Below are 14,981 nucleotides of genomic sequence, written 5' to 3' on the forward strand. Positions count from 1 at the left end.
CTGCAAAGAGTTGGGCAAGACTGAGCGACTGAACAACAAGGCATCAAACCCTGCAATTTATAAGACACATTGGATTTCCAGCATTTGGTCTGTTTTTGCATCAAAAGAGTTAAATGATCTCTTTAACTAAGAGCTAAACAACTGTAGAAGCAGGGCTGAAATTCACGACTTGCAACATCAGTTTTATAAATTTAGAAAAGAAAATCATTCATGTTGCTTTAAAATTTTCTAAAAATATTAAATACCTGAGTTCTCGGGTAGTATAGAACTGGTCAAGAAAAACATGAAAATAAATTTAAGAGGACAAAAGAATAGAAATAAGAATCACCACAAAAACAGTAACAAAATCTAAACACAAAGAACCCTGGAAAATTTTTTGGACAGTTCTGATTTGAGATTTCATACAGTAAGATATGGAATGCATGTCATTAAAGCAAAGGACATGAGAAGGCCAAGAATTAGAAGTTTTATTTAAAATAATGCAGTTTTTACAAAAAAAAGATACTGTTATCTAGATTCTGGATTTCAACTGTAATTTAATCTATTCATTAAATAATTATTATTTTAAAATAATGCTGAGTGACAATTGTTGTTCAGTGCTCAGTCGTGTCCGACTCTTTCTGACCCCATGGACTGCAGCCCACCAGGCTCCCCTGTTTTACACCATCTCCTAGAGTTTGCTCAAACTCATGTCCATTGAAAAGATGATGCCATCCAACTAGCTCATCCTGTCACCCCCTTCTGTCACCCCTTCTCCTCCTGACCTCAATCATTCAATCATTAAATCATTAAAAGAGTAAATAATTATTTTTTAAAAATAATTCTCAGTGACAATAGATACTGAAAATATCCTCTGGGAGAACCTACATTTATTACGATGCTTAAATATAATCTAATAAAATACTTGCCTCTTTGGAAAACTTGTCTTTCTCAAAAATCAAAGACTTTCTTCTGTTTCAGAATTACTTCTTCACCACTCAATCCAGTCCTAGATCCTATCATGCCACATTATTAGAATAGTAGATCGAGAAGGATATCTGTACCTTGATTAGGCAAGTATTGCAGCAGTCCTAAAGAGGAAGAGCACGATTTGCAAATGAGAAAATATTTAAAGATTAAAACCAGACTGGGACTTCCCTGGGGGTCAAGTGGTTAAGACACCACACTCCAAACGCAGGGGGCACAGATCTGATCCCTCGTCTGGAAACTAAGATACCACATGCCACAAAGCATGGGCAAAAAAAAAAAAAAAACCCACCAGAGTGACATCAAAATCTTAGCCTTTAGCATAAATATAGTTGGCTCTCATTATCTCATTATCTACACTGGTTATGTTCTGTAAGTTTCCCAGGAACACCGAATTAAGAGAATCTGGAACTGCTGTTGTAGAGGAAACACAAGGTTGTATTCCTACCATTCTCTGGTCACATATTTTAATTAACTGATCTATATATAACCTTGGTTTATGTATATTTACCTTTAAAGATGACTTATTTAATATGTAGATTGCTGATTTATTAACACTGAAGTCTCAGCCATCAGCACTATGACTCATGTCTGAATGAGGCTTATCTAACACAGTCTTTTCTCCGTAATGTATATCAACACCCCCCTACACTTAGAAACACCTAACAACACTTTGGCACTACACTTGAGGCCATTTTAAACAGAAAAATTGTCAACAAAAGGAACAAAAATGCAAGATACATAGCACTAAATGGACTGCAAAATGGACATGCTTATAGTATGAGACCCGAAACAAAAAAAAATGTCCTTTGTTCAATCTCAGCTGGAAACATGCAGTTGGGCAACTCAGATTCCCTCCTTATGCCATACATGAATGAATATGAAAGCACTGTATTGACTTAGAGGTTGCAAACAAATTTAGTGAGTAGGCAGATTTTGCAAATATGAAATCTGGAAGTAACAAGGGCTGAATGTACTAAGCCATGCTATCAGGGTCCAGTGACTACTGGATAAAACATGGTGTGCAGAAGTCCAGTGTGGACCAAGAATTAGTATGCCAGTTTTTGCAAATTAGCTTCCCAGTCCAGTAGATTTTTAAGGTGGCATAATTAACTGGTCAGTAATCCTAACATGGCCTTCAGTTCACTTCAATTGCTCAGTTGTGGCCGACTCTTTGTGACCCTCTGGACTGCAGCATGTCAGGCTTCTGTGTCTATCACCAACTCCCAGCGCTTGCTCAAACTCACGTCCACCGAGTCGGTGAGGCCATCCAACCATCTCATCCTCTGTCATCCCCTTCTCCTGATCGTTGCCTTCAATCTTTCGGGGCCTTTTCCAATGAGTCAGTTCTTTGCATCAGGTGGCCAAAGTATTGGAGCTTCAGCTTCAGCATCAGTCCTTCCAATGAATATTCAGGACTGATTTCCTTTAGGATTGACTGGTTTGAGCTCCTTGCAGTCCAAAGGACTCTCAAGAGTCTTCTTCTACACCACAGTTCAAAAGCATCAGCTCTTCAGCCCTCAGTATTCTTTATAGTCCAACTCTCACATCCATATATGACTACTGGAAAAACTGTAGCTTTGACTAGATGGACCTTTGTTGGCAAAGTGATGTCTCTGCTTTTCAATATGCTGTCTAGGTTAGTCATAGCTTTTCTTCCAAGGACCAAGAGTCTTTTAATTTCATGGCTGCATCCACCATCTGCAGTGATTCTGGAGCCCAAGAAAAGAGTCTCTCACTGTTTCCACTGTTTCCCCATCTATTTGCCATGAATTGATGGGACCAGATGCCATGATCTTAGTTTTTTGAATGTTGAGCTTAAGCCAGCTTTTTCGCTCTTCTCTTTCATTTTCATCAAAAGGGTCTTTAGTTCCTCTTCTCTTTCTGTCATAATGGTAGACACGGCCTTACAGGCTCTAATTTGACAAAATAGCAAATTAAAGCTTATTGTTGAATTAAATGCAATTATCTAATAAACTTTTTAAAGCATACAAAGAATGGCAATTACAACTCACTTGAAGCAAAAATACATGAATTTTATACTTTATACAGCTATTATAAAAGCACCAAGCATAAGCTTTCCTTAACATAAGCATCTGACAAATATTTGACTAAATAAATGTGTCAATATCATTAAAAAGTCTTAAAACAAAAAATTCTTTTTGTTTTGTTTTCCTTCAAATATTTTAATTAACTCTGCAACTCAGTATGAGAGAAAAATGGTACCCATGAAAAATAGGATATAGTCTTTTAACTGCTTCTGAAAACTTTCATTTTTCCATGAAAAAGTTCACATCTGATGACATCCTTTATAAGCCACAACGACGTACAACATATAGACATGGATTACCCCCAAATTATATACATTCACTTTGAGTTTTCATACAATATTTTACTAATAATGACTTTCATCTCTTTTCATTTTTTAAAAGGAGATCAAAGAGAAATTTTCACACTGATGGAATTGTTTTCATTTATGTAACTGACAAATGCAAATTTTTTCACATAAAAAATAGTCCTAAAACAAGAATCACCTTTCAAACCCAGGACACATTATACCCTACACAGTACACGGCTTTTCTTCCCAGGGTGCACAACAATCACTTTTATAGGACAAATGACAAATATGACACACTCAAGTCCAGGAAAGGTGATTTGAAAAGCATGAGGAAGGTCTAAGAACAGCTAGTAATCCTGAAACTTCAGGGAGAGACCAATATGGGCAAGAGGGCTGAAATGCTTTCTTTTGATTGAGGGAGCAAAGGAGATGGGTATAGGGAAGATTCACTGAAACAAAATTTGAATTAAAATATAAAGAAACAGACTGTTTTCACTTAATCTTAGAAGTAGTAGGGCCATTACTTCAAATTGATTCCAAGAAAAAATAACAGCACTTCTACATGTCAATCTGTTCTATGCCTTTCACACAAATGTCTTACCCTATGAGAAGGGTACTGCTAGGGTAAGTAACTAGCCTAAGGCTCAGGGCTCATAAGCAGTAGAACCAGGATTCATCTCAGGCTGAGGTGGCTCTAAGACCTGAGACTAACCCAGCCCATAATTCAAATCAATTATCACACTATTTTTCTTACTAGCATTTTAGTGTCTCTGTCCTGAAGCACACAAAGGACTAGACTTTACCTACTTGTGAATTCTCTTAAGCATGTTTCAATAAATGTATAAATTACCAGTGTGTTATAAAACAATATTTAATATTTATGAAGTCATCTCTCTCAAGTAGGTTGCTTTACAATTTTGTTTACAGATAATTAAAAGGATAGGTTTTATCCAACTTCCTGTCCAAATTAAGGAAGCAAGATTATTGTGTATGTGTGTGTATGAAAAACACTTCTGTACTTAGTAATACTGAAGAGTAGCTAAAAGGGGACTTTAAAGGTATCTTGTTTTTTATTTTTTAATTCTTAGAGACATCAGTCAACAATTTCTCTGTGTGTTTGTGCTATGCACTGGTTGATGATTTAATTCATTAAATAGCAGGATGAGACAGTTCAGCAGTAATTTCTAGGATCAGATAAACTCTTGACATGTTAAATGTCCCTGTATGAGTGTTCAGGCAAAGGATCTACACAACCATCTCCTTGATCAGACTTAACCATCCAGTCTAGACTGAGAAGAAGCACTGCATGTGAATCCCTGTGGGCAAGCCCTGGGATGGATTGCTGGGTCTTTTACTTTCCCCCTCTTTCAGCCTCTTGCTGTGATGTCAAAGCTAGACAAGAATAAAGCAGCATGCTTTAGAGGCACTTTCTTCATACTGATTGACCCAGCTATAAACCAATCCTGGACATCCAGCCCACTTAGTTTTAGTTAGTTTGGGACACTGATGAAGATATCTAGTTTCTTAATAAGTATAAAATAAGCTAAAGAAGAAAGCTTCAAGAAGTTTCAAGGTGGACACTGGGCAATCAGACCAACTCTCTTCATGAAGAATATTATTATTCACTCCATCTGTTAAATCCAGCAGTAATAACTTGACTTCATCTACTAAGTCAAACCACAGCATCTTAGCCTGGTTATACTTCCAATGAAGTGTAGCCAAAACTACTTCAGTGGTTAGTTTTATGTGTCAGTTTGGCTAGGCTATAGTACCCAGTTATTTAGTCAAACACTAGCGTGGGTGTTGCCATGAAGCTAATTTGTAGATGTGGTCTAACATCTACAATTACCTGGCTTTAAAGGGTATTTTTGCTGTTTAGTTGCTAAGTCATGTCCAACTCTTTGCGACTTCATGGACTAAAACCCGCCAGGTTCCTCTGTCCATGGGACTTCCCAGGTAAGAATACTGGAATGGGCTGCCATTTCCTTCTCCAGGGGCTCTTCCCAACCCAGGGATTGAAGCCATGTCTCCTGCATTGGCAAGCAAATTTTTCACCAACGAGCCAGCCACCAGGGAAGCCAAAGTAAAGGGTAGTAGTATCCTCACTAATATGGGAGTCTCATTTAAGTCAGTTGAAGGCCTTAATAGGGAAATCTGAGGTTTCCAGAGGAAAGAGTTCTGCCTCAGGATTGTAGCATCAACTCTGGCCAAATTTCCAGCTTGTCCTACATATTTCAGACTTGCTAGCCCCACAATCATGTGAGCCAATTCCTTAAAGTAAGCCTCTTTATATATATTCTATTGGTCTTATTTCTCTGGAGAACTCTAACATAACTTATTGCTAGTCACATAACAATGTCTGCCATATATTTTAATTTCATAAAAATAAAAATTGCTAGTGAAAAAATTTGAGTAGGACTTTGAAAACCTGAGAAGTATGATTAAGTATAAGTTTTTCCCTTTTTAACTGTTAAGATGAACAGGTACTAAATTAATAATCATTAAAATGAGAGGATTAACACAAAATAAATTTCATTATTGAAAAATTAAGAATTGAACAATCTTTATTAGAAAAATAAAGAACTTGAAGGCACTTCATAAAAGTAGCCAGCAAATAATGTAAAAATATCTAACCTCATTTGTAATCAAAGAAATACAAATAAAATTACAGTGAGACATCATGCTCAAGCTATCAAATTGGGAAAGAGCTGAAAAGTAATACTTGTACTAGAGCATGGTGAAACAGATATACATATTGCTGATCGGAGTGTGAAATGGCACAATTGCTCTAGGAGATAATGTGGTACTATATATTCAAGATTGTTTAAAATGCTCACACTTTTCTACTCACATTATAGTTTTACAACTCTACTTCTAAGGAAACAATAAAAATATATAAAGACTTATTTTAAAAATTTACTCAGAATTATCTTCAATAGTTTTCAATTAGAAATCACTTATATAGGGAAATGGATAAATAAATTATGGAATATTCATACAATGGAGTAGCATATAACCATTGCAAACAATACACATAGTTTTTACTTTGCATAGTAGTATAGAACTGAAAGAAATGACTGCAAGTGAAACTATGTAGTTATTTTAATCAATGGGAAAAACTGATTCATTCTTTGCCTTTCAGAAATTTTTGTCAGAACACTGAAAATTCTTTCACTATCACTTATAAATGTCTAGTGAAATGAAGGGATGACCTGGAGGAATGGGATGAGGAGGGAGGTGGGAGGGGGGTTCTGGAAGGGGAAAACATGTACACCCATGGTGGACCCATGTCAATGTACGGCAAAACAAACACAATATTGTAAAGTTAAAAAATAGATAAACTAATTTAAAAATAAAAAAAAGGAAAAACTAGTATTTATTTAGTACATTGTGATTTAAAGCATTAATAATTAAAATGTTCTTTGTAAAAAAAAAACATTAAGAGTCATTAAGACTAGCGGTTGTCTTCTTTGAAAGTCTTATAATATATGATGCACATATCTTCTATGAACTGGAAAACTGTCATATGCCTTTCTAGGTTTGGATAAGATTCCAACATATCACTGGATCAAAGAGGCAACACAACATACGTTTTGCTATACATGCATGAACTAACAGATGCACAGTGAAAGGTCACCAACACTTTGAAATGTCACAATGGGTTATGATGTGCCTCTGTTATTTATATAGTGTTTTGTGGACTGAGGAGTTAGCAGCTGTTTATATTTTATGCAACTACTCACAGTTAATACACATGGTAATGGAAATCTGAATTGTGTGTTGGGAGACTTGCTATTTAACTGAACTCTGGTAACTGAAATTTGTGTGTACTACAACATGCAAAGAGAGGGCTGCTTGTACTTCATGTAGTTTTAATGTCATGGGGAAATTAGTAAGGTATAATTAGTAAATGCTGATATAAGAAAAAAAAGAAACATAGTTACAGTCTCTAAGTAAGCTGGATCTTGACTTTATCAAAAGGACTAGAAAAAAGACTGGAAGAACTTTTAATTCAACAATATTTGTTGTTGTTTAGTCGCTAAGCTGTACCCAACTCTTTGGTGATCCCATGGACTGTGGCCCGCCATGCTCCTCTGCCCACGGGATTCTCCAGGCAAGAATACTGGAGTGTGTTGCCATTTCCTTCTTCAGGGGATCTTACAGACCCAGGGATCAAACCCACATCTCCTGCACTGGCAGGTGGACTCTTTACCATCTGAGCCACCAGGGAAGCTGAGTGCTAAGAACTATGCTGGGGACAGCAGCGAGGAAAGTGGACAAAAATCCACGCCTTTAAGAAACTTTCAGTCTAAAACAGGAGGAGTGAGGAGAACACAATAACAAGATAAAGATAAAGCAAAATATACAGCATGTCAAAGGAGAGAGAATGCTTTGGAGAAAAAGCAGAGAAAGAGGATTAACAGTGATGAATGAGAACTGGACACATTACTCAAGATGGGAGTCAGTGAAGCCTTCACTGAAAAAATAATATCCAGGTGAGGAGCTGAGGGTTAGGAAGTAAAGCCTATCAAAACCTGGGAAAAGCAAGCAGAAAAAAACAGTACCTGCAGAGCGCTCAGGCAGAAATAGGCTGAGGAAGTTGTGGCTGCAGCAAGGTCAGTAGGAAGTGGAACAGAGTAGAAGGATGCTGTCAAGAGAAAATGGGGTTTTGGGTTGGGTTGTTAAGAAGAGTGCCACAGGGACTTCCCATAGGTCCAGTGGTTACGAATCTGTGCCTCTAATACAGGGGACAAAGGCTCAATCCTTGGTCAGGAAACTAACACTCCACATGCTGCTTGGCACAGCGTGTGTGTGTGTGCGTGTGTGTATGTGTGTAAACATATACATATACACACATACATACACACACACACACACACACACACACACACATATAAAAGAGAGGAAGAATGCCACAAACTGGTTTATATTTTATCACGATCTCTACAAAATGGCTTCCCTGGTAGCTCAGTTGGTAAAGAATACACCTGCAATGCAGGAGACCTGGGTTTGATCCCTGGGTCAGGAAGATCCTCTGGAGGAGGGCATGGCTACCCAATCCAGTATTCATGCCTGGAGAATCCCACGGACAGAGGAGACTGGTGGGCTACAGTCCATCAGGTTGCAAAGAGTCAGTCACGACTGAGCCACTAATCACAGTACACACAGCACTGAAAGGGGGACAAGTACAGTTTTGATGATGGTTCTGTTTTGAAGTAGAATCACAGAATTTGCTAATGGATTGGGTTTGGGATATGTATGGAAGAGAAAGAAGACTAATTCCAGGAATTTTGGCATAAGCAAGAATGCCATGACAAGTAATTAATATGAGGAAGACTTGTGAGTTGGTCAGGCTGGAGGGGAAGACCAGGAACTTAGTTTTGGAGCTGTTAACTTTCAAATACTTATTATGCAAGGAAGTAGAGATGTCAATTAGGCAACTGAATATACCAAGTCTAAAGTTCCAGCCCAAGGTCTAGGAAGATACTTATTTGAGAGTTTCAAGTCTTAAGTCTGATGACATCATTAAGGGAGTAAGTACAGAAAGAAAAAAGAAAACTGTCCCTGGCTTGAGCCACTTATCTGACAGAAGTCTAGGAGATGAGGAACATAAATTACTTGTCAGAAACAGGGTTAAGAAAGAAGTTAATTTGAAAACACAATTTTTAGAAACTCAAATTACTGCATGACCCAGAAATTCTACTCCTAGCAATGTACCTATGATAAAGTGAAAACAATGTCCATATCAAAACTTGTATACAAATGTTCACAGCAGCATTGTTCACAATAATATAATTAAGAAACCAGAAACAACCCCAAACGTCCATCAACTGATAAATGGATAAACTGTGGTTTGGATACAGAGTGAAATATTGTTTGGCCGTAAAAAGAATAAAGTACTAATAAGTACTACAAGTGAACTTTGAAAACATCGTAAGAAAAGAAGTCAGTCATAAAAGACCATACTGTATATTCCATTTATGTGAAATGTCCAGAACAGACAAACCCACAGAGACAGAGAGTAGATTTGTGCTTGCTAAACACTAATGAGGTTAGGGAGGAATGAGGAGTACAGGATTTCTTTTTGGAGCAACGAAAATGTGATAAAATTGACTGTGTTGATGGCTGCACAACCCTGAGTATAATTAAAAAACATACATACACTTTAAAGGGATTACTTGCATGGTAGGTGAATTATATCTCAATAAAGCTGCTGCAATAACCAAAACCACAAACAAACAACCCCCCCCAACTGGAAAATTCACAAAACAGAACTGGTTACTCGTGTATACTTTATTGATGCTCACCCCAAATCGAAAACTTCTCTTCCATGCATTATGATAGTAAACTTACAAAGTGAAAGTTAACTGTAGAAAATCTACAAAGATGAACAAAATATATAAGGAAGAAAATTAAAAATCATCCATAAATCCACATCCTTTCAAACTTCAGGTTATTCCTTTTTAATCATCCCCCCCCCCCCGCTTACTTACATTTATTTTGGTCACAATAAAACTGAAACCATACTATATTACATTATATGGCTATACTACACATATCTATTCTAATTTTAAGGAATTTAAAAAGTTTCTACATGTTTACTATTACAAACAGTCCTTTAGCCGAATCTCTAAGTAACTCAATTTGAGAAGAACAAATTTCTAGAAATGCAATCATTTGTTAAAATATGTGGGTATTTTTTTAACTCTTAAAATACTGCCTTCCAGAAAAGCTATACCAATTTATCCTCTCATCAAAAGTGCAAGGGGACACAATTTACCACAAATTGAACTAGTTCTTGTCAGTTTAAAATTTTTTACCAATGTGCATGAAAACATATTATCTTATTTAATTTGGGACTCATTTCTTAATAGTGATAAATTTATTTTCACATTGACATCTTTTGTAAACTGCCAGCTTACATCCTTCTTTGCTCTTCTGGGATACTAGTCATTTTCCTACAGTTTTACTTTGAGAATGCTTTTATGTATTCCTCCTTCTATAAAAAATAACATTTTGTCATTTGTATTTTAAGTTTGATGATGGTGGCTTTGACTTACCAAAATTAAAACATTGATGTAAATGACTCAATCTTTTCATTTATGAATAATCCTTATTCTAAAAAACAAAGTCTTTCCCCAAACTGGTGAGAAAAATGGTCATCAAGCTTTCCTTCTAACAGATTCTGTTCTTTATTTTTCTTTGCAATATTTACTAAGTATTTAACACATGAATGTAGAATGCTAATAGTTTTACATATACTAGCTCATTGATCTTTCTCATTGCTTTCCAATGAAGGGATGATTAAATTATATGACTAAGGTAACTGTTAATAAGATGCAGAACAGAAATTTAAAGCTAAAGGAATATAAAGCCATATTGTTCCACTGTGCTCATATCCATATCAAGACATTTTAATAGAGCTATGCTTGGCTACAGGGTTCTCTCATTATATCCTCATCTGAGAAACAACAGCCAGTTACTAAAACATGTAACTCCTTAAGTTCAATAAATTGAAGTTCAATAGTTGCTGAAGTTAAATAAGTCCTGGTCCACACCCTTGAATCAACTTAAATACTTTTTGTTCTATGTTTTTTTACAATAATATTGTGGGTGTATCTAAGTGAAAGTATGATAAACATGTCACTTGGCTTTTGGACACAGACCAAGTTGGTTTTATTCTGTAGAACCAGACTAAAATAGATTTTATTAGCTCCACATGATAAAAGAAAAAGATCTACAGAGTAACTTTCAAAGAATCCACTATAATGATAAACTTATGTAGTATTTGTAATCAATGCCCTCTCATTAAGTTTTTCTTTTGATCATGTAGACAAAACTGTTCACAATCTAGTGCTTAAATAAAAACACACCAGATTCTTGATAATATTCCTCTTCTCAATGAGTATTAAAAATGTCTTATTTTACTTTATTCAAACTGTCCTGTTTTACTTATGTTATTATTGTAAGCATTCTCAAATTCTTTTTGAAAATAGGCAAAGAATAAGTAGTATTCATTACAATTAATGTTGTTCAAAGCTATGCATTCAGCAAATTCCTCTGACTGAATTTAGCAAAGTACTATGGTATAATTTTAAGTGTGCTGTTCAACACAACGTAAAATTATGTAGACTGATATTACCTAAGTTGAAAAGAACAAATTAGATGCTGCACACATATACTTTACTACAAATTGGGACTGGAACACAGCATTATATTTTAACCCCTTATTTATAAGCTTTTCTGACAAATATCGCATTAACATTTAAACAATGAATTAAGGCTAATTATGTCAAGTGGTTGAGAGCTCAGAAAGTTGTGTCTGGAACACCAGCCCTGCAATAAGACTTTACATCCAAGTAAATCTTGATGACTCCTTCAATCTCAAAGTCTATCTCAAAAAAAGACATTAATACTTGACCGATTTTTAAGACTGATTTTATTCTGTGAATAGAGGAATTAAAAGTTCACATAATTATACCCTTCATATTCTGCTCTGTACATGTTAATAAAAATAAAGTAGTGGCTTATGGATTTGGGTTGTGTTTTATTTTGACTTTGATAATTCAACTAAAAATTTGATTTACAAAATTTACAAATGGTAATAGTTTTCCAGAGTCCTATTTAAACTTCCAAAGTTAAGCTATCAAGGATTCCTGGCTTTGGTTTGTTGTGAACCAAACAAAAATTGTTCTTACCTTTACACCCTGAATGAGACCATTCATGAGGAATGTGTGTTGAGGAAATGTTTCATGTAGAACCTACAAAAAGCAAACAAACGTCAAGAAAAATTCTAAAGTAAATGAAAGGGAAAGATTTCTGCCTTTTGTTAATGGCAGACTAGGTAACTAAACACCAGAATGAAAATGTTAAGGAATAATGAAATATGGAAAATGTCTTAAAAGTATGACAAGGTAACAAGATAGTGAGGCAGAAATCTTAATAAAGAACCTAAAAAGGCATGCCCAGGATTCAGTTGCTTTTGCTACAAAAGCACAAACAATTTAAAGGATATACTGCAAAGAGTTACTTAAACTCAGTTATGAACCTGCAGCCCAGCTTCATGTTACGTACCTAGTCCAGGAAACCTCAAACCTTAAATTTGGATTATACTGATCCAGACTGGTAGCCTCTCCAGATGTTTAGAAGAAAAAAATCTCAAGTTATTTCTGAAAAGGCCATCACCCAGGCTTCACATCAACCATACATATACTTTCTCAAATATAATGACAAGGACATAATCAAAGGTAATCAGATACAAAAGTAAATAAGACACCATGAACAAGAAAACAGCAAACAATACATAACAAACACTCAAAGACCTCATGTTTTGGCATTATTTAACAGACTTTAAAATTAGCATGCTTACTGTGTTACAAGACATATAAAGTAAGCTTGAAACTTTGTAGCAGATTAAAAGAACAAAAAGAAAGTCTAGAACAGAAAAAATTAAATTAAAAACTCAATGGGTTATGTTTAACAAGATCAAACACAGTTTAAGAGAGAATAACTGAACCAAAAGGTAGGTCAAGAGAAGTTATCCAGAATGCAGCAGAGACAAATAGACAGGATATAAGAGAGAAAGTAAGAGACACAGAGGATCCAATAAGAAAGTCTAACAATTTAAACTAGTCCAGTGATAACAGTGAGGCAGAGACAATATTTTAGAAGCCAATGACTGAGAATATACTTGAATCAATGACAGACATCAGTGAAGAGATTAAAGCGACCTATCAAATTTTAAGCAGTATAAAAAGAAATCCATATTTGCAATCAGATTAAAATTATAGAGAACCTTAAAAAAATTCTTTAAAATAGAAATAACAGATTGCTTTCAAAGGAACAACAGTTAAGACTGACATTTTTGAACTGAGACAAGGAGTATGCTATTCTATCATCAGTATAGTAAGAAAAATAAAACAAATGCCAACCTAAAATTGTATACCCAGTTAAAATGTCCTTTGACACAAAGGCAAGTATCCACATTTTTTGATTTGGCAAAAACAAGTTTACTAACTTATACGACTGAGTTTACTAACTTATAGACTCCACTTATAAAAAAAATACTTCCAGGAGAAGGAAAATTATAGAGGTATAATTAAGGTTCAAGATGCAAAATAAAATAAAGATCACGGAAAATGGTATATGAATGAACAGGGATGCTACAAAACAAAAATAATGGGTCTTATAGTTTTTATTTTCAATTATACAGAAGTAAAATATTTAATTGGATTTTACATAGAGCAGTGTGTACATGACCATGTAAAATGGACAGCCTACAAAGACCTCAGTTGTATAGCATGCGGAACTCTGCTCAATGTTATATGCTTGCCTGCACGGTTAGAGAGGTTTGAGGGAGAATGGATCCACGTATATGTATGGCTGAATCTTTGCACTATTCACCTGCAACTACCACAACATTGTTAATCAGTTGGCTATATGCCAATATAAAATAAAAAGTTTGAAGTTTGAAGTAAAAAAAAAAAAAAAAACTTAGAGAATGAAATGACAACCCACTCCAGTATTCTTGCCTGCTAAATCCCATGGCAGAGCCCTGGTGGGCTATATAGTCCAAGGGGTCAAAGAGGCAAACAACTCTTTGTGACTAAACAACAAAAACAAAATAATTAATAATATTCATTTACCCCATTTATGCTAATATGCAGCACATCGTAAAGGAATGTTTAAGGAAATCAACCCTGAATATTCATTGGAAGGACTGACGCTGAAGCTGAAGCTCCAATACTTTGGCCACCTGATGCAAAAAGCCGACTCACTGGAAAAGACACTGATGCTGGGAAAGATGGAAGGCAAAAGGAGAAGAGGGAGGCAGAGAATGAGATGGCTGGATAGCATTACTAATTCAATGGAAATGAACTTGGGCAAACAATGGGAGACAGTGAGAGACAGGGAGGCCTGGCATGCTGAAGTCCATGGGGTTGCAAAGAGTTGGACATGACTTAACAACTGAACAATAACATGTTAATATTATACAAAATTAAAGATATTGATTAATAGTAGACTTTGATAAGTTTGCATGTAATGCTATAGAAACCACAAAAATAACAGGAATAGAATACTTCTAATGTAATAGAAGAAAAATCAGTCTAACTATTCAATGCAAATGAAGGCAAAAAGGAACAAAATGACAACTTAGAACTGCAGTACATAGAAAAAAATAATGAGCTAATTGAATTCACATAGACTTAATACACCAGGTAAAAGGCAAAAAAAGTGTAGCCTAAAACCAAATTTTAGACAGAATCTGAATCACAGGATTTGGAACCAAAGGATCACTTCACACATACTGGGTTGGCCAGAAAATTCCTTCAGTTTTTAAGTAAAAATAAAAGACACATTTTTCATTTTGCCAAGAACTTTATTGAATAATGTATTCACCATTTTGTTCCACTTATCTTCTGCCATTTTCCAGGCAACTTCGTAATTCAATCTTACCAAAACTTTTTATCGTTTTGAGCAAAGAACTGTCCCAGGTGACTTCTACAGTCTTTCAGGGAATTCAATTTTTTTTCCATTAAGAGAAGTTTGTATAGACTGAAATAAGTCAAAATCTAAAAGTGCAATGTCTAGTGAATACAGTGGATGAATCAGAACTTCCGAGCCAAGCTCTAACAATTTTTGCCTGGTCATCAAAGAAACGTGCATTATCCTGATG

At 35.4% G+C, this 14,981-nt stretch overlaps 1 pseudogene across 1 annotated transcript in view; it reads right to left on the reverse strand.

The window, feature by feature from the left end:
* LOC145506013 (solute carrier family 71 member 2-like) overlaps positions 1-14,981 on the reverse strand; it is a 125,144-nt pseudogene that overhangs the window by 33,005 nt on the left and 77,158 nt on the right. The window contains exon 3 of the transcript XR_014053451.1: positions 12,004-12,066. The product of XR_014053451.1 is annotated as a solute carrier family 71 member 2-like (transcript). The remainder of the gene's footprint in view (positions 1-12,003; positions 12,067-14,981) is intronic.

This window comes from Giraffa tippelskirchi, chromosome 1 (assembly GCF_054371585.1).
Source record: "Giraffa tippelskirchi isolate mGirTip1 chromosome 1, T2T-mGirTip1v1.2.pri, whole genome shotgun sequence".
Classification (NCBI taxonomy): Eukaryota; Metazoa; Chordata; class Mammalia; order Artiodactyla; family Giraffidae; genus Giraffa; species Giraffa tippelskirchi.